Source organism: Mixophyes fleayi, chromosome 3 (genome assembly GCF_038048845.1).
Source record: "Mixophyes fleayi isolate aMixFle1 chromosome 3, aMixFle1.hap1, whole genome shotgun sequence".
In the NCBI taxonomy this organism is placed as follows: Eukaryota; Metazoa; Chordata; class Amphibia; order Anura; family Limnodynastidae; genus Mixophyes; species Mixophyes fleayi.
In genome coordinates, this window is record NC_134404.1 from 311,462,267 (window position 1) to 311,488,746 (window position 26,480).

General features: G+C 38.8%; 1 protein-coding gene across 1 annotated transcript in view; it reads right to left on the reverse strand.

Annotated features, from left to right (window-relative positions):
- The window catches only part of PLCB1 (phospholipase C beta 1), a 532,247-nt gene that overhangs the window by 175,046 nt on the left and 330,721 nt on the right, over positions 1-26,480 (reverse strand). The window lies entirely within an intron of this gene.

Genomic DNA, 26,480 nt, shown 5'->3' on the forward strand with positions numbered 1-26,480 from the left:
ACATGTGCTGCATCACTCCAGAAACACTGAGGGGTATATTTACCAAACTGCGAGTTTTCAAAAGTGGAGATGTTGCCTATAGCCACCAATCAGATTCTAGCTGTCATTTTGTAGAATGTACTAAATAAATTATTACTAGAATCTGATTGGTTGCTATAGGCAACATCTCCACTTTTTTCAAACCCGCAGTTTAGTAAATCTAGCCCTGAGTGTTATTGTTTTCCTCCAATCAGCAGCTAATTCACGTTACTCTCTTCACATTGTCATGTGAGTTTCTGACTGATATCAATGCCGAGGGCTTCAGCCTCAGGGGCCCGGACGAGCTGTCCAATCAGCGAGCAAGTGAACCGCATAATTTCAACACAACTTGTTGAGGGAGCAATATTAGAGCAGTATGGCTGGTACCAGGCTATGGCTTTACAGCTGGAGACTGAAGAGGAGGTCAAAGGTTGCCCATCCCTGAAAGGACATAGGTCAGTCTCTGATGGGACATATTTAGTAGGTCTAATCCTGGAATCCCATACATATTTGTTTAGGCCTTATCATAACCTACATGAAAATCCCTGTCACATGGTGATATTTTACTTCACAGCAGTGCACAGCTACCATTTTGCAAATTTATAAGTTAAAGTTACATTTTATAAATATGATATGACAAGCCAGGTAGCCCAAGCACCTAAAATATGACAGCTGGCTCCTAACTGTTTCAAATTTGGAAAACCACAGCTAGAAATCCTCTGTTTACCCCTGGATTCGCCCCCCCTACTAACTCTAAGGTATGTCCACACTTCAAATCCCACCCCCACCCCCAAAGTACAACATGATTTGTACCGTCTAGCTGGATTTACTTCTAACTCTATCTGACGGTAGATGCTTATTTATCCAATGTTACTTTAGAAAAATAATTTAAAAATAATAATAATAATAATAGTAATATATTTATTACAGCAAAACAATACCTTTTTGAATTTGACTTGTAAACAAAATTATTTACTAAAATCCTTTACTAAATGCCGTAGAGTAAATCAGAACTCATTGGTAAAACCTATGCATAGCTATTTGCCATTTCAGTTGACATCACTCAGTGGCAGCATTGCTAATGTCAATTTTTCAGTGTGCACTTCTTATGTTGCCGTGCACTGAAACAAAGCATTCACGTATCACTCAGCTTTGTATAGTTCTACCAAACCTCTGTCTGAGTATAGAGCTACAGATTGGACAGCCTGAAGATCACACACATAATTAAGGTTATATATTTTACCAGAATTACTTTTCAGAAGAGAAGATAGAAATGGTAAGCTCTTAAATTTTAGCCCCTTAGCAACGGCTAGGAAAACAGCTAGGAGAAATCCCTCTTCAGAACGGAAAGCATCTTTAATTTTCTTTACAGTCAAAACAATGACAACTTCAAAATCCCCTTTACCACCGAGTTTCAGCGACCACCATAAGCATTTCGTTTTCTTGGATGTTTTCTAACTTCTCTATAAATAAAGTTTTTTTGGACATGAAAGGTTAAAATACATCAAAGTTCCACAGCGTTATTTCATGTACATCAAATATAAGGCCAAGGACATTATCTGAGGATGTTACGGGGGACAAAAAGTTTAACCTAAACCAATTCCGTAGACGTTGCCTGTAGTTGGGATGAGGAATCGTTGTGATACATTTTTTCTTCTAAGTGACACTGGAAACATGAAATTTATTGATAAGAATCATGTAAGTGACTATTTTTAAAGACCTTCAAGATATATTTCAAGCGCAGACCTCAAGATACAAAGTCATATTTTTTAAGCTATTAATATATTTTCTATTTCGATTTCTATTTTACTATTTTAATGATTTCATGTAACTAATTTAAAAACATTCAGTATTGTATATTAGAGGAATTTGTATATAAGTCTAATATACAGTAACGACAAATGTAGCAATATTCTTTTAGACAACGTCATGACTCAGTAGTGCCTATCGCTGTGCAGTAAATGCGTCGGATCCAGCAATATTGGCACTACCCACTCACATACAGTTGTGTTAGGTGGCACAAACAGTGCATCACATGCATAAATTCAGGGTGTATCACACATCCTGTCTAAAAGAAGAACGTTATGTCTGTATTTAATCAATGTCTCTGATGGAATAATAACTATGCAATTGAACGCCATAGTCTATATAAAAAGAGCTTTATAAAATAAATGCCTTTTTCTTTTTTATTCTCTATAATGCCACTTTTTGGAGTGTTTTCCAAGAGAAATTTGTTATTACATGTTCTTTATTCTTTTCAGAAAAGATCTTTTCCTATCTTATTAATATTGAGTTCCGATAGAGTTCCGATTCAGTGGGAAATATATGTATTATATAGTTCACTCATTCACTTTCCATTTAGATCATTTATGTTCTATTGCAGTTGTCCGAATATTTCCTCATTATAATACTGTGAATTATTACACTTCTTAATACAGAACATTCTGTAAGTAATTGTGACAATATACCTGCCTCACATAAACTCATGCATTTATTATTCTCCTTCTCTCAGTTCTTTTTTTCACATTTTTGCTGAATAAAAAAAAAGGCTTGAGCTTTGCATTGTGCATAGCAATAGCCAATTCTCAACCTCTACTGTCCCTACGCAATGGGCAGCAAGTACTTCTAAGTGAGATTAGAATGTTGCACATCCTCACGTTATTCATCCAATTACTATGCAAAGAAACTGTTTCTGTTTGTTTATTTTATACTAAAATTACATATTATCACAATACACCAACCTGCAGATGGATGCATGTGTAATAAAAAACAAAAGACACAGGGATATATAATTATTATTATTATTATTATTATTATTATTATTATTATTATTATCGTAGACTTGTAAGGCGTCACAGTGCCCCCGCTGTACAGTAGGGAAAACAGTTCATACATAAAACAGGGACATACAAGGTAGACAAAATAAATGCAGACATGAAAACAAAGGGTACGGAGGACCCTGCTCATTAGAGAGCTTACATTCTAAGTGGAAAAGGGCACAGCTGAAACAAGAGGAGCATATGTGGTTTAGAGTGGAGATTGCGACATTTGTGAGGGTGCATTAGTGTGAATAGTGGTATCGGGGAAAAGGTCACCTCTAAAAAAGAGATGGGTTTTCAAAGCGTGTCTAAATATATAAAGGCTGTGGGAAAGTCTGATTGAGTGTGGTAGGGAATTCCATAAGTGGGGAGCAGCACGGGAGAAGTCTTGTAGGCGGAAGTGAGAGGTGGTTACCAGAGATGAGACAAGGCGCATGTCATAAAATATCACACAAAGAACACTGATTTATAGTCCAATATGGTGATGTACAGGGGCTGGCAGTGCTGGAGGTCAGGGGTCCTACCTGGGGCTTAGGCTCCTGAGCCGAGACTCGCACACCCGACTCTCGCCCAAAAAATTCCAGCCAGTCCCTGGCGACGTCTGCTGGGATGCAAAACTTGGCATCCATTCATGGACCGAGGTAGAATGATCATCAGTGTTCCATGCTGAATGCAAGATAAGCGCAAAACTAGATTTTGTTTTCCAGGGCAATATTATTTAAATTAGATTGAATGTGTGGACAAGACATATGTAGGGGGTACCCTATGCTTTCAGTGCTTCAACTTTAGCACCTTTTCATGCTTATTTTGACCAATTTAAAAAAACATATCAAGCACGCAAATTTCTATTGCCCCTTTGCTCTAAGCTGATTGATTTTTCCAGCCAGCTGCCATAACCAGGATGTAAGCTGGGATTATTTTTATAAGCCGCGGTGGTGCCTGAAGCAGCAGCAACTCACTACCTACTTTTGGTCCACATCCCCTCTGTATCCATAACGAACGGGACGTCACTTTCTTTCCGTCCCGCCCATCGTCAAGTCAACTGCCTGGACGCTTTCGGTCTGAAATGCTGCGTCCCAACATGAGAGGCAGCCGGGCGCGTGTGCAACAAACACTATTGATTAAACAGCCCTGAGGCTAATTACCTCCTGCTGTGTCCCCTGCATATGATTGGCTCCCCTTTGTTTATAAGGCTTAGCCTCCCTGCCGGTCATAGCGTTGACTTAGTAGCTACCTGCCTGTTTCTGGGAGCTGCTTTCTCTCTGTAGCTTTCTAGTTGGACCTTCTGTTGTGATCCTTGGCTTGTTTTACTGGACTCCGCTTGTATTCTGACCTTTGAATCTGTTTCCTAGACTTCCCTGTTTGCTGCCAGCCCTGACCTTTGCCTGACCCTGACCATTATTCCTGCTACGGACCTCTGACCTCGGACAGTTTCTGACCATTCGCTACCATCCAGTCTACCGCCTCCTATCTCCCTCGCTGCAGTATTGCTTATAAGCTTACACTACGCTAGAGTTAAGACCTTGGGCATCTGAGTACTTGTGAGCGCAACTAGCTCTACGGGAAAGGTGGCTGCTATAGGCGAAGACTTCTATTCCTAGTTCTGCAAGCTTATGACAGTAGCTGTTAGCCTAACAATTATAAATGCACTAGGCGGACAAAAAGGTGTATTTGCACAACTGGTAAAGCTCAGTACACTGGCATGTTTTGCCTTTTTGGAAGTGACCTTTAGTGTGGTGAAAGAGAGGAGACATTTCTAAATGTAAGTAATATATTCTAAGCATGATACTCTAAATTACCAACAAAAAAGCTTAGTTGAAAATCAAAGCATTCGCCATAATAGACCCCATACTGCAAGTCATGTGAATATAATGGGTACATAACTCTCTCTTTCTCTTTTTACTATTTGTAATAGAAAACATGTTCTGTATTTGAAAGAAGGATACATTATTTTATTTGACCTCTTCTACTAAAGATGATGCTACCGTTTTTGTTTTTTTTCTGGTTGTACTAAGATAAATTACCCATGTATCTGGGAAATGATCCCAAAAGCTTCTCTCTTCTAAAAATTCTGATGATATTTAAAAATAAATGTCAAACATTTTCTGCCAAGATCTGCAATAGAAGAGCCAATAATAATTTTTATTCTAATTTATAGCACTTTGCATATTATGTGGCATGGGATTTTATTATGATATTGATTCAATATATATGGTTGTATGTTAATTGTGTTTTTTGTTTTATCTCTTTTTTTAATTTGCATTGTTTAAGTTTTTTTTAATAATTTTTATAAAAAAAAGAAATAATATTTAAATGTTAATTTGGAACATATGATATTTTTTTCAACATTCAAATATCTATTTTTACTAAGAAAATAGTCAAAATCAACATTTAACTTAACTAGAGGAAGATTGAAGACCAGTAAATATATTAGTTCAGCTTTATTTACTTAGTTATAATGTTTTTTGTTGCTATGCTTTAAAAAGAAGGTTACCATTGTATTTTATGTTGTGCTATAAGTCATTTGGGGCCGGAGGAGTGGTAAGATACAGCTGTAGTAGAGTCAAACCATATACTTCAGCATTATTTATTATTTATTAAGTAGGTCACAAGTGGTCAGATCCGCGGAGCAAATCCTGCCCTTGGTCCGAGAAGATGAATTATTTCCGGCATCGATGGGGTCCGTTTATGGCTGAATGGTGAGCACACACACACTGGTTGCTGGTGGTCATATTCCAACAGCATTTCATGCTCATCATCATCACCATTTATTTATATAGCATCACTGATTCCACAGCGCTGTACAGAGAACTCATTCACATCAGTCCCTGCCCCACAGTCTAAATTCCCTAAAATAGACACACAGACAGAGAGAGAGAGAGAGACTAGGGTCAATTTAGATAGCAGCCAATTAACCTATGTATGCTTTTGGAGTGTGGAAGGAAACCGGAGCACCCAGAGGAAACCCACGCAAACACAGAGAGAACCTATAAACTCCACACAGATAAGGCCATGGTCTGGAATTGAACTCATGACCCCAGCGTTGTGAGGCAGAAGTGCTAACCACTTAGCCACCGAGCTGCCCAACCAACAACTCCGATAATTATTGAACCTATATTGAAATGGTTATTATAGACAATGGTGGTCACTTTGGCCAACAGTAGACATTTGTAGTGACTTGTCGGCTATTTCAAAGCAAGATGATTATACGCTGTATCCCACACTTGTCTACATCTCCAAACTTCCTTACAGGACATTGGAAAGCACGGTAGGAAAAGAGTTGGTTGGTTCTTGGTGAAGCAATTTGGATCGCCAAGTGGGTGGAGTAATAGCACCATCGAGCTCCGCCTACTTCAGTATACTAAGTGGCAGGAGTGTGATGATTCAGGAGTCACCCTAATATTCCATAAGAGTAGTTAACAATACTGGATATATTCAGCATATGAAAAAAAAAACACCTTGTATAACACCTTATATAGTATTGTCAGTTATTACCGAGGAAATTGTAATGCAGAGGGGCACATTATTGTCAACCACAAACAAACAAAGAGGTAAATAAAGGTAATGCCCCAATGTCTCCTTTGTTTCAAACTTTCTGCTGTTTCTCACTAAGTTCTGAGGTTCACTGATGGTTCCCCTGGAAACTTTAATGACGAATCCGAGCGCACCAAGTTTATTTGCTTTTTTTATCACTACATTCCATTAATCTAGATAGTTTGCATAAATTAATATCAAGTGACTGTATAATTTGGCTACAGTGTTCAACCAACCTAAATCACATACGACATATCATAATTAGGAATCTCTCTGAATGACAAATAGCATTGAGTGAAAGCTTAATCACTAGCAATGGCTGTTTGCTGAGGATTGTATTTATGGATAGTACTGACTTGTCAGTACTGAAGTACTGACTTGTACAACACATGGCACAGATTTTAATCACTAACATTTACTACCAGAGACAGCCGATGACAGATAGCACTATGAAATCTCACTTGTAATTATTTCAATAGGGAGAAAATGCAGAGCGGGCAATTTATTTTACTAACCAGTCACTAATTTGAGCTGGCATTAGATTCTTCTGACGTTGCAAATCTGTCTACTATTGACAATAATAACAGCCTTAGATCATTTACATTTCAAACCTCCAGCATGAAACTACTTAAAGGGCTCTTTCACAAAACATGCAGGGTATGGATAATGTAATGCTAATTTAATCTATCTTTAATAAAACTAATGGTCGTATTGTGGATGGCAAAGTGTTATTGTTTGGTATTCATCATAGTACGACATTTAGTAAACCATTTCTAGAGGGAATGGCGTAAGTCATTCTAACTCATGTTAGGCATCAGAAATCTCCACTGCATGACTCTACGAGTTAAAAGACTTAGACACATCCTTAACCCTAGATTTTTATACTGTGATCTTGTTAAGAAATCAAGATAATGATGATGCATTTTCAGCTGACTGACCCATTAACACAGCTTCACAGTAGTATTCCTGGCAGACCCACATTTACCTGAATTTATTGCAAAAATAACAACTTGTGACAAAAATTTAAGGGGTATATTTACTAAACTACGGGTTTGAAAAATTGGAGATGTTGCCTATAGCAACCAATCAGATTCAAGTTATCATTTGTTTAGTACATTCTACAAAATGACAGCTGGAATCTGATTGGTTGCTATAGACAACATCTCCACTTTTTCAAACCCGCAGTTTAGTAAATATAACCCTAAGTCTACTACAAGAAGTTTATAAAAATACTGTTTAGAAATTCATCAGTTTGCTGATGGTTGCAAATGAGACTGGTTCAAATGTAGCTTGAAATAATGAACAGTACTAGGCTTTATATCACTATGCCAATGTTATTGTATTGTTAAAAATGAATTTATTGTGTTAAGTCTGACTTACAGTATATTTCAATAACATTTTTAGTAACCATGACACAGTGGTTTACACACAATTCATAACTGTAGAACTACAGGAAACACATTACACAGAAGATAGATTCATACACCAATTATATACAGCAGAAAAAAAAGATCCTGCGTATCCCTTCGCTGCATACACACACAGCAACAGGAACTAGATACACCACATATGGCATGCGTGAAAATGGATCAAACTAAATGTATGCTTACAAATAATATTTCATTGATAGAAATTGATTTGTAAACCTATCTAATATATAAAAGCCTAGCGGCGTGTTAGTGTGTGTGTGTGTAAAAAACTACCGGGTGACAGAGTGCTCAAGCTGCAGCGCCACCTGCTGGGCGGAGTTATATACTACACTGACCTACTAAATTCTTAGCATTATCTAATATATAAAAGCCTAGCGGCGTGTGTTAGTGTGTGTGAGTGTGGAAAAAACTATTTTCTCAGAAAGGGCTCATCCAATTGACCTGAAATTTGGTATACTGACATTATTTGACAAAAACATTATAATAGTGAAGTCAGTTAACTTCCATCATCCCCCCTTCCCCCCGTGGGAGGGGTAGTAAAGGCTAAATTTACCAGTTGAGGGCTCAAACTCATTTTCGTGAGGTAATTTTACCTCATAAACACACATGCTGTGTTAGTGTGTGTGTGTGTTTGAAAAAACTACAGGGTGACAGAGTGCTCAAGCTGCAGCGCCACCTGCTGGGTGGAGTTATATACTACACTGACCTACTAAATTCTTAGCATTATCTAATATATAAAAGCCTAGCGGCATGTGTGTGTGGCGAAGATGATGACAAGAACCTTTTTAACACCTTAAGTAGCTTGATTTGACTAGAATGCATGAGTATCATGCACAGGTTAACTTGTAGGATATAATTGCCTACATTTTAAAAATCATTTCCGTAAGATTGTTCAAGGAACGCCTAAGAGCTGCATATTTTTTTTTCACCTCGCGGTCCAGGAAGGTCCGGGAGATTCCCGCAATAGTGGGTGATCTCTCAGGCTCCTAAGAAAGTCTGTCAATCTTCCTGATGCCCAGTCAGAATGATGTGATGGTGCATTTCGCATCATTGCACTGTTGTGGGCAGAGCATGACATCGCAAATTGAGTCATTTTGTCACAGTGGGCGGAGCATATAAATAATACAGAATTGTAATTAAATAAAGCAAGCAAATTGGCTGCTGCCATTCATATACACCAAATGCACAAGATGTAAAACCATGTATGCACATTTGTATTGAAGATGGGCAGCGGGGTGGCAACAGTCTTTGCCCCCTGGGCTAAACTATGCCAGCCCTCTCCTGGCAGCATTAGTGGGGTGGGCTGGCATGGATGGCAGAGGGATTTACTACCCAGGTCCATCCCCTCATTATTAGTAAGGAGCGCTCCACTCCACCTTCAAATTGCAGAGGCACAGTTATAGCCTTAAGAACCAGAAGCTTTGACTACAACTGGGCCATTGTTATTGGTACTTTGGAGAAACCAATACTATTGCCCCATTGGCACATGAGATCTCATGAAGTGTGCGCTGCTGGCGTCTGATTTGTCACCTACAGTCAATGTCAGGTGAGGAACAGGAAGGTGGCAAGGAGAGAAGATTTAGTGCAAGCAACAGGAAGAGAGCTCCGTAAGTATGGCTGAACATTACTGTCCACTAGACTGGCATATTGCACCTTACTGTCCATCATCACACCTCACTGGGCATTATTGCACCTTACTGGCCATCATCACACTTCACTGGGCACTATTACAATTTACTGGCAATCATCACACCTCACTGGGCATTATTGCACCTTACTGAGCATTACAGCACCTTACTGGCCATCATCACACCTCACTGGGCATCACTGCACCTTACTGGCCATCATCACACCTCACTGGCCATCATTGCACCTTACTGAGTATTATTGCACTCATCACACCTCACTGGGCATTATTGCACCCTATTGGCCATCATCACACCTCACTGGGCATTATTACAACTTACTGGCAATCATCACACCTCACTGGTCATTGCTGCACCTTACTGAGCATTATTGCACCTTACTGAGCATTATTGCACCTCACTGGCCATCATCACATCTCACTGGGCATTATTGCACCTTACTGGCCATCATCACACCTCACTGGGCATTATTGCACCTTACTGGGCATTATTGCACCTTACTGGGCATTATTGCAGTTAGCTCTGGTATTATTACAAAATGCTGTGTATTAGCAGTGTTATGACCCTACCTGTCTTTTGAACTGGCATTTTGCACATACTACATAAAAGAACCACTGCATTATTTATCTCAAAAAATCATGTTCTTTCTGTAGTATCATATGGTAGTGATAACAAGCAATTTGCCCCAAAAGTAAATTTTGACTGAAGTGTATCTTATATCGTTATCTTCCTTATATAATGCCTATAATGTCATTTTTGTCCAATAAATATAGATAAAAACATATAGAAAGCTGGTTGTTGGTCCAACAGGTCACTATTAATTAGAGATGGGCGGGCTCGGTTCCCCGAGAACCAAACTTACCCGAACTTTGGGTATCCGAGTACCGACCCGCCCGTTCGGAATCCAAATCGAGGCCGAACGTCATTGTGACGTCGTCGGATCTCAGGGCTCGGTTCTCGCGATACTTGAAGATTATAAATACACGCCTCCACAGCAATCCATCGCCATTTGACAGAGGGAGAGAGCAGGGTGTAGTCACAGGCTGATTAGAGCAGGAACAGAGAATACAATATTCTGAATCCAATTGTGCTAACAAAAATCGCTATAGAAGAGAGGAGGATAGAGGAGTTGTTTTTTTTTAATATTTGGAACTCAAAGTGCTTTTTGGGTGTCCCACATTATTTTGTCTAAATATTTCTGGTTGTCAAAATTACTATCTGTCAGCAGTATCTACCAAATAATTTTTTGCACTCCCCAGTGCTTTTGGGGTGTCCCCCATAATTGTGCATAAATATTTCTGGCTGTCAAAATTACTATCTGTCAGCAGTATCTACCAAATAATTTTTTGCACTCCCCAGTGCTTTTGGGGTGTCCACCATAATTGTGCATAAATATTTCTGGCTGTCAAAATTACTATCTGTCAGCAGTATCTACCAAATAATTTTTAGCCACTCCCCAGTGCTTTTGGGGTGTCCACCATAATTGTGCATAAATATTTCTGGCTGTCAAAATTACTATCTGTCAGCAGTATCTTACCAAATAATTTTTAGCACTCCCCAGTAATAGTAATAGTCCCCCATAATAGTGCATAAATATTTCTGGCTGTCAAAATTACTATCTGTCAGCAGTATCTTACCAAATAATTTTTAGCACTCCACAGTGCTTTGGGCTCAGAATGGATTCAAAGCAGTCCACATATGATCAGAATGAGCAACCAGGTTCTGTCACCAGTCCCGATATTAGTGTTTCCAGTACGTCATCTGGGCAAGGCGATGTTAAACTACACAGTGTTTCGAAATCAGTTCAAAAAACCAAAACAAAAAAAAAATTGACTGTGTTGAAGCGAAAAAGAAGTATTACTGAGCAAAAGTTAAGTGCCGATAATTTTTTTTTACCCAAGATGCCATTCTACACACGCAATGACAAAGAGAGAATGAGACCTTCACCTTTGACTATTAGTGGCAGATCCCAAAAAGTTACCGAGCCTACAATTGGTGCACAACTGGTGCACAACTACTGTTACGCGTCAAAGCCGAGCTGCAAGATAACAGTAAAGCATTAGAGGATAATGTTTGCTCTGATTCACAAATGACACCAATCCCTGTGGAGAGTCCATCCAACAGTGGGATGTCTAATCGTGAGCATTCTGCTGATGTGTGCCTTAATAGCCCGAGTGTAGCCGGTGATACACAAATTGAGGATGCCACTTTGGAATTAGAAGAGGATGAGGGGGAGATTTGTGTAGGCGACGAGGGCGCTAATGAGGATGTTGATGAGGATGAGGTTGTTTGTGTAAGTCCTGCACCAGTGGCAGCAGTTCTGGCATGTGACAAGAAAAAGGCCATTGTCATGCCTGGGCATAAAACAAAAAAATCCACTTCTTATGTGTGGAATTATTTCTACCCAAATCCAGACAACAATTGTATAGCCATTTGTAGTGTATGTCAAGCCACAGTCAGTCGAGGGAGGGACCTTAACCATCTTGGAACCTCGTCTATGTTACGCCATTTAACAAGAGTTCATTGCAAAGTGTTGGGAAAAGCTGAAAGTTCTTCCCAAAAAATTACAAGCACTCCATCATCAGCTAAGACCCTCCGCTCACCGACATCCCGACGGCTACAAAATACACCCACCACACCATCCTCATCAATATCCTCAGTAGCGCTCGGAGTTAGCCCGGCATCCCAATTATTAAGGTTGGATGACTCCTGCACTATTATTGATTCCTCTGAAGAAAGTGTTAGTCCCACTGCTGCTGTTGCTGCTGCTGGGGGTGAATCGTCATCCCAGAGGCAGGTCAAGAAAATGAGCAGTCCTACATTTCAGCAATTAACTGTGAAACAATCATTTGCTAGGGGAAGCAAATATGACAGCAGTCACCCAGTCGCCAAGCAAATCACAGACGCCATGGCTGCCATGTTAGTGTTAGATCTGCGTCCAATCTCCACAATAAACGCAGCTGGTTTTTCACAGTTAATTGAGGTTTTGTGTCCACGTTACAGAATTCCATCGCGACACAATTTCTCCCGTAAAGCAATTCCACAACTATACCAAAAAGTGTGTAAAAATGTAGAGATTGCGCTGAAAAATGCCATTCTGCCCACTGTCCACTTAACCACAGATATGTGGACAAGTGGAAGTGGCCAAACCAAAGACTATATGATTGTGACAGCCCACTGGGTTGGTCATTCACCTTCACCAGCAAGAACAGCAGCAGCATGTACACCACTACGTAACATTTGTCACAGGCAGGCCACTCTTTGTATCACCGGCTTCACTAACAGGCATACAGCTGACAATTTGTTACGCAAACTGAGATGTGATTGTTACATGGCTTATACCACTTGGACTCTCCCCAGGATATGTCATTTCTGATAACGCCAACAATATAGTGCGAGCATTACAGCTGGGTGATTTCCAACACATTCCCTGTTTTGCCCACACCATCAACTTGGTGGTGCAGAGCTTCCTACGAAATAACCGTGAGGTGCAGGAGATACTTTTGGTGGCCTGTAAAATTTCAGGCCATTTCAGGCATTCAGCCACAGCATGTAGGAGATTACAGCAGCTCCAAGAGCAGTTTAACTTGCCTTGCCACCAACTTAAGCAAGAGGTGGTAACTAGGTGGAATTCCACCCTGTACATGCTTCAGAGGATGGAGGAACAGCGCAAAGCCATCCAAGCATATTGCACAAGCCATGACATTGGGAAAGGAGGGGGGATGTATTTCACTCTTGCACAGTGGGGAATCCTTTCAGTGCTGTGCAAGTTGTGACGTGTGAGGTGAGTGCAGACTCTGCTAGTTTGAGCCAAGTCATTCTTTTAATTAGACTATTGGAAAAGCAGCTTGATAAAATGAAGGAGGAGCTGAAAGCAAGCAATTCAGCAAAGTATGTTGGCCTTGTCGATCAAGTACTTCATTCGCTTCACAATGATCCTTGAGTTATTAAGATCTTGAACTCGGATCAGTACGTTTTGGCCACTGTGCTTGATCCAAGGTTTAAGACCTACATTGAGTCTTTACTTGTAAATAAGCGAGATGTGAACTTTTGCAAGGAGCTATTGCTCAGCAAGTTGGCCGCTGAACTGGGCCTCGGCTTGACGACGTGTCCTCCTTCACTTTCTCAAGCTGCTGCTGCTCGTAAAAAATTAAATTTCCCAAAAAGAAGCAGGGGGCAGACCAGAACAATTTAACATCTGGGCTGGTTTGAAGGATTTTTCAAAAGAATGTGTCACTTTGCCCATAACTCCATCCGAGTATAAACATGCAAAGGATGGTGGAGGATTACTTTAAAGAGGTAGTTGATATGAAAATGTCAGACAGTCCCTTTCCTTACTGGGAAGAAAAGCAGGCCATTTGGAAACCCATGTACAAACTTGCTTTGCAATACTTAAGCTGCCCACCTTCCAGTGTTTACTCTGAACGAATGTTCAGCACAGCAGGGAACTTAGTCAGTGATCGCCATAGAAGGTTACTTCCCAAAAATGTGGAGAAAATGGTGTTTATAAAAATGAACTACATCTTCCACGAGGAAGGCCTTCACCATCCAAGACATCCAAGCACTGTTCTCTAATGGCAGATTCAAGCGGCGATGAATTGATAGTTTGTGATGATGACGTACACACTGATGAGGGTGAGGATGAAGCTGAAGATGATGACGATAACATCTTTTTAAAACTTTCTATGTAAGTGTAGGGTGCAATCTACCCCCAAAGAGGAAAGGGACTTGTGGCATTTCCATATCACGTACCGTCTTGAAAGGCTGCTGTTTGGGCAATTTTTTCTTAAGGGTAGGGTGTCATAGACAGAGTGACCCCAAACTGGCTTTGTCCATTTCTCTTAATATTGTACAGTCTATAACGGCTGAATTTTTTTGTATTTTTGACAAGTGGAGGGGAGCCTAGAGAGCCAGAAACCAAACTGGCGTTGTCCATTTCAATTAATATTGTACAGTCTATAATGGCTGAATTTTTTGTTTTTTTCAACAAGTGGAGGGGGGCCTAGAGAGACAGAAACCAAACTGCCGTTGTCCATTTCTTTACATATTTAACTATAAGTGTAGGGTGTAATATACATCCAAAGACGATGGCTGCATTGCCAATATGCATAGATGGAGAGGAAGACAATCTGTTTTGTGTGTAGAATAAATGTAGGCCTACCTACCAGGAATTAAACTGTTTTTTTTGATAATTTATTAGCTTTACAATTAGATTACTTATCTATGAAACAGGTGGAGCACTAAATTGGGTTACTTTAGGCCCAAAAACATTGATTTTCAAACAAAATAGCAAAACAAAACCAAACAAAACCAAAACCAAAACACGCAATGGCGGTTTTGCAAAACCAAAACCAAAACACAACGGTAATCCAGATCCAAAACCGAATACAAAATCAAGGGTCAGTGACCATCTCTACTATTAATAGAAAATTAATCTGAATAAACCATTTAATGAATAGTACATATTCAAGACATATCGGTGGATTGAGATTAATTATTCCTGCTTCACAGACAGTTTTAGAAGTTTGCTTCCTTATCTGATTAATACAATACATTTTGTATCAATGCTTCATCAAACAAAAACCTGTTCACATTTTGCAAAATCAGTTTAAAACCATTAGAAAAATGCAGGTTCACAGCTTATCTGTGACTGTTCTCTCTAGATGTGATTGATTGAATTAGTTCCCAGATACAGAGTCTGATTGACTTTAGGTATCCCAAAGCATGTACTGAATATCCTATTTGCAGCACTTGATTAAAAGAAAATCAAGCAAAATATATTTTTATATCAAAGTATTCAGAGAAAATATACAGTAAACCGCACTAGCTGGTTGTAAGGCGCACACAGCTTTAATCAAACACTGCAATATGTAGAGCCTATAAATTATATTACATTTCTGGATTACTTCCCGGGAACAGAAGAGTAACTCTGTGTGTGACCGATTTTTTCTCTCCTGGCTTTATTGTTAAAATATTACTTTTACTTTGGTGAAGTGAGATGTTTGTGAATGAGGCCATTGACTGAATCTATCCAGTTACCGGGTGATCATTTATGAGTTGGCAGGGACAAGATGATGATTTTGGGAGGAGTGCAATGTACCAGGACCACGACACTCTTGGGATCCAAAATGTGTTGATTTGTTTTTTGTTTATTAATTTTAACATTTTACCTATTTCTTCATTAATTACTGTACTTTTGCAAACACTGCCACTTGTCTGCTTTGTAAGCTTATATCTAGGGGAATCACGGGTTGCTGCATTTAATAACTAGTAAACAGTACCGGGCACTTTAATCAGTTAGGGCCTGATTCATTAAGAATCTTAACTTAAGAAACTTCTTATTTAAGTCTCCTGGACAAAACCATGTTACAATGCAAGGGGTGCAAACTAGTTCTCTGTTTTGCACATAAGTTAAATACTGACTGTTTTTTCATGTAGCACACACATATCAACTTTAAATTTCAGTGTACAAATAAGCTATAAAGTATTTGTGTGCTACATGAAAAAACAGTCGGTATTTAACTTATGTGCAAAACAGAATACTAATTTGCACCCCTTGCATTGTAACATGGTTTTGTCCAGGAGACTGCAATAAGAAGTTTCTTAAGTTAAGATCCTTAATGATTCAGGCCATTAATTGCTAAAACTGGATTTACTGTAGTGATCAATCCTGCAGCCAATTGTAGTCCACCATACAAGCCTCCCAGGGCCTATTGAAGCACTGAATACTACCCCTTTAAACAATTGTGCTAAGAGGTAATTCCTAGCGAGTAAAGGGGTGTTGGATTTTGTGTTTTAAGGGGCATAGGACAGTGTGTCTTACTGGGCATGGGCAGGACAAGCAAGATGAATTTTGGTCCCTGGTACAACAGCTACTTATATTTTAAGAACTTTGACTTCATTGGAAATAATGGGCTTGGGTCATTTAGGAGAGTAAAGCATAAAAAAGGAGCAACTTTGCATCTGGGCAAAACCATGCTGCACTGGAGGGAGATTTAAATTTAAAATGTGGGGACAGATTTATAGTTGGGATATCACGTGTCCTAGATCAACCATAAATTTCAGTGTAAAATTAAAGCTATCAAGTATTTGTGTGCTAGATGAAAAAACAGCCAGTATTTTCCTTATGTGCAAAATAATAAACTAATTTGCACCCCTTGCATTGTAAAATGGTTTGTCTCAGAGAACATTTACTCCTTTTTTTGCGTTACTGTCCCTAATGACTCACGCCCAATATGTTGGTCAATGTTAAATAAAGAAAAGTGATCATTGTGGGCAATGCTATGTTGTCCATTGTCTGGGAACTGTGTTAGGTACATGCAAAGATGGGTATATAGACATTGGCAAGGGAAGTGGGGGGTTACAGGTACCTGGAATTTCCCATCAGGAGGAGATTTGTGATTAACATACTTTTTATTATATCCACAGATACAGATTCAAACTTTGCGGGCTTAAAAAAGGTGGCGCCTGCTACTATAGCTATAGATATGGGGAAGGGGTTTCAACAATATTAAAAATAATAAAAACAAGACAGAAAAACAACTACAGTGCAGTTTTATGTGGAGATATCAGATTCTGCTTTATCTCTTATTCATTTATTTAATTTTATCTGCCTAAAGCAGGTGTTATTGTATCCACTACCTTAATTGAATCAATACTTTGATTAATTAGGTATTCAATCTGTCACCTTTAATTTAAATCTTCCGGAAACCATATTGTTTACAAATTCAGATTAAATGATTCAATTAAGAAAATGTGGATAATGAAAACAGCTACAGGCCAAGAGAAGAAGGAGCAGACAAATAGATACATATACATTAAAAAAAAAGATAATGACGAAAAAGAATAAGAAGGTCAACTACTAAACATGAAAGAGAAGGATCTCTGACGGTAATTAAAAATAATTAAAAAAAGTGTCAAATCCCTTTTCTACTATTCATGAAACATGACATGAAAATAAATACAGACAAGGAACGGCCCTGGGACTTATTTTAACAGAATCACATTTTTTAAAATAAATATTTTTAAATAATATTTTTATTTCTATCACTTTTTGTTTGTTTGCTTTTAAACTTGTGCTTGATACATGATGCTCTTGGAAAACCCATCTCTTTTTTAGAGGTGACCTTATCCTCGATAACACTATTAACACTAATGCATCATCACAATTATCACAATCTCTACTCGGAGTCACACTCGCTCCTCTTGTTTCAGCTGTGCCCTCTTCCCTTTAGAATGTAAGCTTTCTAATGAGTAGGGTCCTCCATATCCTTTGTTTTCATTTCTCCATTCATTTTGTCTGCCTTGTCTGTTCTTGTTTTACGTATGTCCTGTTTTATGTATGTCCTTGTCTTCACTACTGTACGGCGCTGCGGAGCACTGTGGCGCCTTACAAATCTACGATAATAATAATGAACTGATGTGCTCCCCACAAGACTATTTAATAGTAAACCACATGCAAGATGTTCACTTTAAGAAAGTTTAAATGAAATGCCTCACCTGAAATAATATTGACACATAGCTGGAGAGCGGATCACTTACTTTACAAGGTGGAACGGTACTTATAATGTTTCTGCACGATCCAGAGATGTGAAACTTAACTCAGACAAAGGTGACCACCATATCTATCTTAGAACTCTCTAATTAGGAGGTTGATGGAATTGTGAGTCAATTTGCAATACACAGACTGACTACTGTGACAGGACCAGGCCACACTGCCAAAATAACATTTCCCACCGGCCCGACAATCTGTAGAGATTACATGGACTGTCACCCCAGGACCAGTTCTTATATTGTTGCCGGTGGACAGGGGTGAGAGCTTAGTGCAGACACATGGGGGAGTAAGAAGGAAGGGACAGGAAGTGAGGGACAGCTGGAAGCCCTGACACGTAACAAAAGCATGGAAGAGGTTCATTTCAGGAGGGGCTGTGTGTTATACAGGATCTGAAGTTGGAGAAAGATAAGTATTACCCATTACCTTCCACAGGACTGGCCCAAGCATTGCGGAAGGGACACAGCAGGGGAGCCACTGTGGAAGGCCAGCTCATCTTCACTCCCACTCCAAACAACTGGTCCATCAATGTTTAAGAAGGAGAAAACCAGTGGTTTGCCCAGGGAGGGGTAAACACTGTTGGAATTTGACCATGGATATAAGGAGCCACTCCAGTAGAGAGGGGGTATACATTCTGAGGATTGGTTCCTGGAAGGTGCAGGGCTGACTGGTGTTGAGTTTCTGTTCTCTACGAGCAGACCAGGTGATCATCGCTGTACCTGGGGAAGCAGGCTGTTGTTCCATCTTGGGGCCTGCTATTACCTCAGTCGATCAGGAGATACTCGCCAGGTTCTAGGCAAATTGGTGCACCCACAGGAGTGGGGAGACCGATACCCAGAGCCCCACCACGTTGATGGAGAGTTGGCCAAGTGGCCCGGAACAGCCATATACCAAGACTCCCTGGACCTTCTGTTTTGCCTGTGGAGCTTTTACGTGTCTGTAGTGGATGGGGAACCTTGTTGGGATTCCTATTGAATCTGGTGATCCGCTGACCTATTGTTTAAAGTATGCAGTTATATATTCTGTTATTTTACTGTAAGAAAAGTAAAGATGACATTGTAGCTTCCGTTCTCCTCCTTGCCTGTGTGATTTCTGAACCTAAGGGGGCAGGTTAACCTAGTGAAAATTGGTTCTAAAAACCCGGTATCCTCACCACTACTAACCTAATTCACTGTCAGCTTGTGATACTCCTTTGTGGGACTTGTAATCTGACACACTGCTACTAGTGACCTGTTACTCATATTATTTAGCTTTTACAGAGTACATGTACCTGTAATGTGACTTCTGATTTAATATTCCGTTTAAAAAAAAAAAAAAACATCCTCAGTTTCACTTTTACACCGGTGTGGAAACATTATTTTATGAATGATGATATGTGTATTTTTATACCTTTTATATGTGTTTTTTATATTGAACTTTATTATATATTAAATAAATCATACTCTAGTTGATATTTTGTGCTTTAAGGCAATTCCTTATTTATTTTTAAATCTTTGATTCTGTTGAATTAAGTCACAGTGATGTTCCTTAACTGTGTACAAAACAAATAGAGGAGAATGTAGTAAGAACTAGTTCCTACAGTTAAACCCGGTTCAGCGTCTCTCCACAACTCCAGGGGGTAAATGTATGAACGTCCGATTTCTGCAAGTCGCCGGAAATCGGCGACTTTGCAGGTAAAATTTAAAACGGCGATGGCTTGTAAAGGCAAGTTTGCCTTAGCAAGCCATCGCCCCTTTAAATTTTCACTGCAAAGTCGCCGATTTCCGGCGACTTGCAGAAATCGGACGTTCATACATTTACCCCCAGGTCTGAAGCCAAAAATAAAAATGATATTTTCTAATCCAACTGAATTGTACCAATTTCTTTCATGCTTACAACATACAGTGGGTGAATGGATTGTTTCTCTCCCACAGGATACCTATTCCATATCATACCAAGCACTGATCCATATGTTAATCCCTACAGCAATGACACAGCAGGTAACTTGAATGCACCCCAGGCATAAACAGAGCTCAAATCTGACAAGGTTCTCTGATATTAGGACTATAATACATGTTAGCAGAGGGATTTGCTGCAAATTGTCAACATCGCCTGTTTTCGAGCAGCTTGCAAGAATAATTTCTCAAACCTTTTAAAAATATATTGCTTAAAGGATGACTAAAACTTGACTTTCAAACTTTCAATTGTCATACAAGAAACAATAATGTAAAATATATTGCTAGTTGTAACCTTCACATTCTATTGTAGCTTGTAAAGTAAAAAGAAAAATTTTCCCCACTCCATTACTCCTACTGCGTTTTTAGGACATAAGTGGTCAAAATGGGATCCGATAAAGGGCAGAAAGATGAGATTTCAGCAATTAAGCTACTGTGACATCACTGTCCAAGTCCCTGTATATGAACCATTCTGCAAAGCAACATTTACATCCTGGTGACTCAGACAGGGAAACACCAACCCTCTAACCAGACAATCTGCTCCAAAAGGGTGAAAGAAATCATGATTATTATATTAATTATAAAGACTTAAATTATTTTATGTATTGTATGTAGATTATAATATGTATACTGTCTAGCTGAGTAAGACACAGTCTTTGTTATATATTAAACCCTCCTACTTAGTACAAGGAGAAGGCACTGTGCGCTATCAGTGAAAAATCCACTAGTGAAGATTACCTCTTCCTGGTGACAGACAGACCTTCCAGGGGTGGTCAGTTCATGAATTGGTTGCTATTCCCTACTTTTTAGTTACAGTAGAATAACCTAATAACTCTGTTAGTGCGATGTCCAATGCTTTTTAACATAATTTTGTTTAGTACAATTATGCAATGTAATTGTATAAAAAATAAAAAATTAAACTAATATATATGATTTTTTATTTAAACTATCCTAACACTTGACACATATATTATCAAATATATTACATATATTGTCAAACTATGGCTTTATTTTTTCTCCCTTTAGAAATAAATATATATATATATATATATATATATATATATATATATATATATATATATATACACAATATATATAAACAAGAGGAGGAACAGAGGAAAAATAGAGGGATAAGAGGGAAGCGGGCCCTGCTCATGAGAGCTTACAATCGAAAGAGAAAGGGGCAGATGTACTGTATGGCTGACACCAAAGGCGGGCTGGACCGGGGGGCAGGGGGGCAGCGGGCACCCTGGCTGCTCAGTCTAACGGCTGTCTGGGCCAAAAGTGTAAAAACAACACTTACATAAATTTAAAATGAGCATTAATTGAATAAACAAATTCCCAAGCTGTCATTCACCACTGTATAAAAAATAAAGTAAAATATTATTTTCTTCTTTGTGGATCTAATATAGTGCACATGCAGTATGTACAAATGACTGGTTACGTCATAAGCTGGTTGACATAAAGAAGGTACAAATGCGTAGTGCAGTTTTACATAAACACCACCTACTGTCTGCAATTAGTAGTGCATGCCTGACAAAGGATTCTAGCTTGTGAACCCCTAACGAGAGATGTTTTCACTCAATGCCACCAATCTAAATTATATCGGGCCAAGAGGACACGAGAACACATATGTTTGAAAAACAATTAAACTAATCTAAAATAAACCAAATGTGCTTCATTTACCATTAAACCATAAATAATCATGGTTGCTTATTTCCAAAAGTCATACAATCTTGTGATGCAGTCACAGAGACACACTGGTTGGGAACCAGTGTGTACCATCATTGGTTGTGTTTGATATTTAATAGCAAACATTGTAACTGTATCTTCAATAAAAAAAATAAAACAAAATGTTTGTAAGATTAATATCGATATAAACAGGTAAGAAATACATTTGTTCTTATTATATGTTCTTACTTTTACAACTATTATTTCATTTTCACTGTCTGTATCGGATTTTTAAAAGGTAATTATATCACAAACTTGTTGTCATGATAAACTAAAACAAGATGCATCCACTGTGCGACTATTATGTTAGGAGAATAAATTCAAGCAGAGGCTGGAAAGTCTCTTGCAGTGACACTGGCACTAAGCCCAGATGAACACAACCATTGAAAATAAAAAAAAATTAAATAAAAACAGTATAAAGCATATTTGGATTGCTGTTATCTTCTACATGAAGATTAATTAGCAAATGACAGTTCCACTATTATTAGTTCTACTGAGTAGGGCATTGACTTTATTTCTATATTAGCTTAGCTAGGAGTCCTGATGAGAATTACTAAGACATGAATAAAGTTAATTAAATCAATTATTTCATGTTATTGGGATGAAGGATGTTGCTCTTTAGAATTAATTGATAAGGAATGTGACTAATTGTTAGTATACACCTGCCGCTTGGTGCTTTATACCTAAGTATAGGATAAATATTGGTTCAGCTCACAAAATACCTGGCTCCACTATGTGCTTATAATATAGAGAAATCCTCTCAGCTGCATTTTATTGGGGCTGCATTAATGTGCAGTTACTGTTTTTGCTATGATGGTTCTTAAAATGGGGTAATAAAAACTATGTTTTAGTTTTTAGGTGTTAATATGACATGGCTTTCAGGTATGCTTTTACTTAGGTGCAGAAAAATACAGGGGTGAGCTTCACCCACCCCTAGCACAAACGTCTTCCACCACCAATTTATACTGTCTTCATACATCAGTGCCCTCTTTCACACCAAGCAAGCCCACTTTAAGGGGTACATTTACTAAACTGCGGGTTTAAAAAATGGGAGATGTTGCCAATGGCAACCAATCAGATTCTAGCTGTCATTATATAGAATGTACTAATTAAATGATAGCTAGAATCTGATTGGTTGCTATAGGCAACATCTCCACTTTTTCAAACCTACAGTTTAGTAAATATACCTCTAGTCTCTAATATGCACCCAGAAAAAAATTGTATCAGTTGCTGTATATTTGCAACAAAAATAAACCTGGAGGGAAACTGCAGCTGGATATGGGCAAGGTGACACCCACAACAATCAAGACAAGCAAAAGAACAACCAGTGCAAAGCATGCCGCCAGATAAAGAACAAAATGAGAATAAAAAATAAAAAATAAACTGTATAAAAATCATGTAAAACAATTGGAAATATTTATTGAGCAAAAAGAGCAAAGCTCTATAATAAGTAACAAGTATTTCAAATACTAGCACATAAAACATGTAACAACTAGTGTAACAAATATTAAAATATATACCATAAAATATCAGACAATTCTGCCTATATAATACAGATGGAAATAGACCATGAATATAACAAAGATATGATCAATGCTTTGAAAAAGTCTGCTGTGGCCAGACGAAACGCGTCAGTGAGTTTAAACTTATCTTTATTGGAGATCCAAAAGACCCTTTTCTGCCATCTCTCTATATGGTAAGATATAGAGAGACGGATAACCCTTTTTTGGCAGACATGAGAACAAAGGGTAGGGAGGTCTTTGCTCATAAAATAGCTTACAATCTTATCAGAAGAAGGCGCAGTTGAGAAAAGAGAAACGAGTGTGGCTCAGATTGGAGAATGGGACAGTTCTGAGATTACACTACTGGACAGAGTGACCTGAGGGTGCACTTCAGAGTGTAGGAGAAGGTGGCTGTGTGGGATGTGGCACAATGAAACAGCTTATCCAATGGTGCTGATGTTGTCTTTGAAGTAGGTGGCACAATCATGGGCGGGAGGAAGATGAAAGACATGCGGGAGGTCGGCATAGGAGAATATTGTTATATGTATGTGGTCATCTGCCGACAGTAATGCACAAAGCCTCTTGTGCTTCATTATTCTTCCTGACCACCATTCATTCAGTCATGAGTCCAAATGACATCACTGTCAGCTCAGTGATTCAGACTGCAAACTCTGTCCGTACACATGTCCTAGAGAAATAAGTAGCTTAGAATGCCAAAAATAATCTGCCAACCTGAGGACCCAGGTGGACCTTTGGCAGAGCCAGGAGAATGTTGCCTGTAATGAGTTTCCTCTACATTTGTCCAGGCCTTTGTGCAACAGTCACAACAGTCTCTACCTGTCACTGACAGAAGGCTGACCTTCTTATTTAAGACTTGTGTATCTTTATGACCAAGTTGATCCTCGTATCTAGGTAAGTTTTGTCTCCAATGATTGTAATACATTATGCAAACCTTACTAAATGTCCATATATTTTATTGGCTATATAAAATCACGCCAAGACTAGATGACCACACATTTTGTTGTCATGCCTATTTTTTCACGCCCTCTGTAGCACACTTGTAAGCCGCTGTCACTTGATTGTGTTTGCCAGTAACCCCTAATGTTGGTGCATAGCAAGGCTCATCATGATTAAATTTGCCTATAAAGTAATTTTTTGTAGCATTGAAAACTAAGCACATTTCTAGGGACAAATCAGAAATTAGGACAGTGTGATAGTTTTGTCACAAAATTGCTCAATAATCATTTGAATATTCACACTTTATATAGAGGATGAGGCGAGTTCTATTGGAATACCATCACATCTTACATACTTAGAAGCTGAAAGATGGCAAACTTATTTTTGTTCTAGACATCAGCAGGAAACGTTTTATTCTGCAGAGCAAGTTCTCTTTTTCTCTGAACATCATTGCACATTTAACATTCAGGCAGGCACTTGCTAAACTCCCTAGGCACTGGCTTAATGTTCACAATCCTTTCTCAGAACAGTTCATTGTATCTTGACAGTGCAATCCAATGGGAAATAGACTGAATCAGAAGTAGAATTGGGAATACTGACAAACATCACAGATCTATGTGAGATGTCAAACCTTGTCTAATGGTGCTTTTCATCAGGCAGTCTCCCCTGGGTTAAACAGTTCACGCTCAGCGTGGTGCTGTTCATGCTTTAAAGTTCACAGAGGAACATGCAGAGCGTGTATATCGGCTATCAGTAAATGGAAATTACAATTAAAAACAACATGTATGGGGCAACTTGATTTGCATGCTAAATAAATGTGAAATATCTGCATGTGTACGTTCTTGTGTGGTTCCAATCCTTTGTTTAAAGTTAAGCTCTACATTTAAACATAATACCCTCATATAGATTTATGATTAAAATGACCTGGGCTAAGCAGAAATAACACAAACAGAAATTGGTAAATTGATTTCCTGCTTAGTGTTTATATCATAAAGATGGAGCAAGGTTTTATGGACTAATGACGCAGTCGAGACCCAGTTGCTACGTGTGCTGATTGCAACACTGACTGTTTTTTCATGTAGCACACAAATACTTGATAGCTTATTTGTGCACTGAAATTTAAAGTTGATATTTGTGTGATACATGAAAAAACAGTCAGTATTTAACTTATGTGCAAAACAGAAAACTAATTTGCACCCCTTGCATTGTAACATGGTTTTGTCCAGGAGACTTAAATAAGAAGTTTCTCAAGTTAAGATCCTTAATGAATCAGGCCCCTAGTTCTTATGAGTCTACTTTAATCAAGGTTGAAATATTCAAAAGCCTGTTGACGTTTTAATCTATGCACCAGCCATGCTTTGAATTTACCAACTAACACTGGAAATGATGCAAACAATGGTATAAGAAAAAACAAAACATCCAAATAAAGTTTGTCTACCAGGATTCATTTGCTCATATTGATCCACTCCTCATATTGAACAGTAGATGATTATGAGAACTAAGTTGACTTTAAATGATGGAGGACCAAACATGCAGCAAGGTACATCCATGGTCCATACGGCACTTGACGTTAGCGACATGAGCACTGATAGCGCAGGCTCATAGTAATGAATAGATTGCACTCATGGAGCAGCCCTGGGGCTAAAGAAGAGAGAAGTTCAGGTAAATTTATTTAGTAGACGATAGTGCAGATTTAAGGGTTCATCTAGTGCTAGTAAAAGGGGGCTTAAAGACTATTTCTGTACAGGGGCAGCACGGTGGTGTAGTGATTAGCACTTCTGCCTTACAGCACTGGGGTCATGACTTCAATTCCCGACTATGGCTTTATCTGTGAGGAGTTTGTATGTTCTCCCCGTGTTTGCGTGGGTTTCCTCCGAGTGCTCCGGTTTCTTCCCACACTCCAAAAACATACTAGTAGGTTAATTGGCTGCTAACAAATTGACCCCAGTCTGTCCGGTCTGTCTGTGTGTGTGTCCTGTATTTAGACTGTAAGCTCCAATGGGGTGAGTGAGTTTTCTCTACAGAGCTGCAGAATTAGTAGCGCTATATAAATAAATGGTGAGGATGATGATAAGGGGACCCTCTGTTTTCTAGCTTGGTCAATGGATGATTTTTTGTTGCTTTCTGCATAACTAATCTTCTTAGCTTAATTATAAATTCAGAAAACAAACACACGTACAATTAATAAATAATTACTAAATACAGCTATTTACTTAATGATATGGAACTTATGATAGAACCAAGAGAAATCGTATTTTGCAGGACCTCTAATTAACTTGTGTGTAAATATCCATTGCTTTTTCTGCCCTGTCCTACAACTGACCCTGTGTATTTTCAGCACAACTGACTCACTGTGTT